The following is a 2,500-nucleotide window of genomic DNA, read 5'->3' on the forward strand; positions in this document are numbered from 1 at the left end:
GCTTTTTTGGAAACTTTTCACTTAGTATATAATAATTTTGCCAAAAAATAGAGTCAATGCCCGATCTCTGAATATTAGCAGGTTTGGGCCTGGTTAGTACATGGATGGGAGACTGCCTGGGAATACCAGGTGCTTTAAAACTTTTTGGAAAATTTCACGATTTATATATAATCTTGCAAAAAAAAAAAAAAAAAAAAAAAAAGAGTCAATGCCCGATCTCTGAATCTTACCAGGCTTAGGTCTGGTTAGTACTTGGATGAGAGACTGCCTAGGAATACCAGGTGCTTTAAGCTTTTGGGTTTTCTTTCCTACTTATATAATGTACTGGCGATTAGATGGGCTGGTCTTTAAATAACCCTCTCTTTGCAGCAGTCTTCGCTTACGGCCATACCAAACCTGGCTATGCCCGATCTCGTCTGCTCTCCGAAGCTAAGCAGGTTTGGGCCTAGTTAGTACTTGGATGGGAGACCGCCTGGGAATACCAGGTGCTGTAAGCTTTTTGGAAACTTTTCACTTAGTATATAATAATTTTGCCAAAAAATAGAGTCAATGCCCGATCTCTGAATATTAGCAGGTTTGGGCCTGTTAGTACATGGATGGGAGACTGCCTGGGAATACCAGGTGCTTTAAACATTTTGGAAAATTTCACGATTTATATAATAATCTTGCAAAAAAAAAAAAAAAAAGAGTCAATGCCCGATCTCTGAATCTTAGCAGGTTTAGGTCTGGTTAGTACTTGGATGAGAGACTGCCTAGGAATACAGGTGCTTTAAGCTTTTTGGGTTTTCTTTCCTACTTATATAATGTACTGACGATTAGATGGGCTGGTCTTTAAATAGCCCTCTCTTTGCAGCAGTCTTCGCTTACGGCCATACCAACCTGGCTATGCCCGATCTCGTCTGCTCTCGGAAGCTAAGCAGGTTTGGGCCTGGTTAGTACTTGGATGGGAGACCGCCTGGGAATACCAGGTGCTGTAAGCTTTTGGGAAACTTTTCACTTAGTATATAATAATTTTGACCAAAAATAGAGTCAATGCCCGATCTCTGAATATTAGCAGGTTTGGGCCTGGTAGTACATGGATGGGAGACTGCCTGGGAATACCAGGTGCTTTAAACTTTTTGAAAAATTTCACGATTTTATATAATAATCTTGCCAAAAAAAAAAAAAAAAAGTCAATGCCCGATCTCTGAATATTAGCAGGTTTGGGCCTGTTAGTACATGGATGGGAGACTGCCTGGGAATACCAGGTGCTTTAAACTTTTTGGAAAATTTCACGATTTATATAATAATCTTGCAAAAAAAAAAAAAAAAAAAAGAGTCAATGCCCGATCTCTGAATCTTACCAGGTTTAGGTCTGGTTAGTACTTGGATGAGAGACTGCCTAGGAATACCAGGTGTTTTAAGCTTTTGGGTTTTCTTTCCTACTTATATAATATACTGGCGATTAGATGGGCTGCTCTTTAAATAGCCCTCTCTTTGCAGCATTTTTCGCTTACAGCCATACCAATCTGGCTATGCCCGGTCTCGTCTGCTCTCTGAAGCTAAGCAGGTTTGGGCCTGGTTAGTACTTGGATGGGAGACCGCCTGGGAATACCAGGTGCTGTAAGCTTTTTGGAAACTTTACACTTAGTATATTAATAATTTTGCCAAAAAATAGTCCATATGCCGATCTCTGAATATTAGCAGGTTTTGGGACTGGTTACTACATGGATGGGAGGACTGCCTGGGAAACCAGGTGCTTTAAACTTTTTGGAAAATTTCACGACTTATATAATAATCTTGCAAAAAAAAAAAAAAAAAAAAAAAAAGAGTCAATGCCCGATCTCTGAATCTTACCAGGCTTAGGTCTGGTTAGTACTTGGATGAGAGACTGCCTAGGAATACCAGGTGCTTTTAAGCTTTTGGGTTTTCTTTCCTACTTATATAATGTACTGGCGATTAGATGGGCTGGTCTTTAAATAACCCTCTCTTTGCAGCAGTCTTCGCTTACGGCCATACCAACCTGGCTATGCCCGATCTCGTCTGCTCTCCGAAGCTAAGGCAGGTTTGGGCCTAGTTAGTACTTGGATGGGAGACCGCCTGGGAATACCAGGTGCTGTAAGCTTTTTGGAAACTTTTCACTTAGTATATAATAATTTTGCCAAAAAATAGAGTCAATGCCCGATCTCTGAATATTAGCAGGTTTGGGCCTGTTAGTACATGGATGGGAGACTGCCTGGGAATACCAGGTGCTTTAAACTTTTTGGAAAATTTCACGATTTATATAATAATCTTGCAAAAAAAAAAAAAAAAAAGAGTCAATGCCCGATCTCTGAATCTTAGCAGGTTTAGGTCTGGTTAGTACTTGGATGAGAGACTGCCTAGGAATACCAGGTGCTTTAAGCTTTTGGGTTTTCTTTCCTACTTATATAATGTACTGACGATTAGATGGGCTGGTCTTTAAATAGCCCTCTCTTTGCAGCAGTCTTCGCTTACGGCCATACCAACCTGGCTATGCCCG

The 2,500-nt window shown here is 40.5% G+C and overlaps 4 non-coding genes and 2 pseudogenes across 4 annotated transcripts in view; all 6 read left to right on the plus strand.

The window, feature by feature from the left end:
• LOC113096846 (5S ribosomal RNA) overlaps positions 1-3 on the plus strand; it is a 119-nt gene extending 116 nt beyond the window's left edge. Inside the window, exon 1 of the ribosomal RNA XR_003288664.1 lies at positions 1-3. This exon is cut by the window's left edge and continues 116 nt beyond it. This is a non-coding gene — a ribosomal RNA (5S ribosomal RNA).
• Positions 4-377: 374 nt separating this feature from the next.
• LOC113096820 (uncharacterized) lies at positions 378-497 on the plus strand (annotated as a pseudogene).
• A 364-nt stretch (positions 498-861) lies between these two features.
• Positions 862-980, plus strand: LOC113096873 (5S ribosomal RNA). The gene has a single exon (XR_003288690.1). It is a non-coding gene; the product is annotated as a 5S ribosomal RNA (ribosomal RNA).
• Positions 981-1,490: 510 nt separating this feature from the next.
• LOC113096795 (5S ribosomal RNA) lies at positions 1,491-1,609 on the plus strand. Its single transcript, XR_003288650.1, has one exon. It is a non-coding gene; the product is annotated as a 5S ribosomal RNA (ribosomal RNA).
• Positions 1,610-1,984: 375 nt separating this feature from the next.
• LOC113096824 (uncharacterized) lies at positions 1,985-2,104 on the plus strand (annotated as a pseudogene).
• A 365-nt stretch (positions 2,105-2,469) lies between these two features.
• The window catches only part of LOC113096874 (5S ribosomal RNA), a 119-nt gene continuing 88 nt past the window's right edge, over positions 2,470-2,500 (plus strand). The window contains exon 1 of the ribosomal RNA XR_003288691.1: positions 2,470-2,500. This exon is cut by the window's right edge and continues 88 nt beyond it. This is a non-coding gene — a ribosomal RNA (5S ribosomal RNA).

This window comes from Carassius auratus, unplaced genomic scaffold (genome assembly GCF_003368295.1).
Source record: "Carassius auratus strain Wakin unplaced genomic scaffold, ASM336829v1 scaf_tig00216017, whole genome shotgun sequence".
Classification (NCBI taxonomy): Eukaryota; Metazoa; Chordata; class Actinopteri; order Cypriniformes; family Cyprinidae; genus Carassius; species Carassius auratus.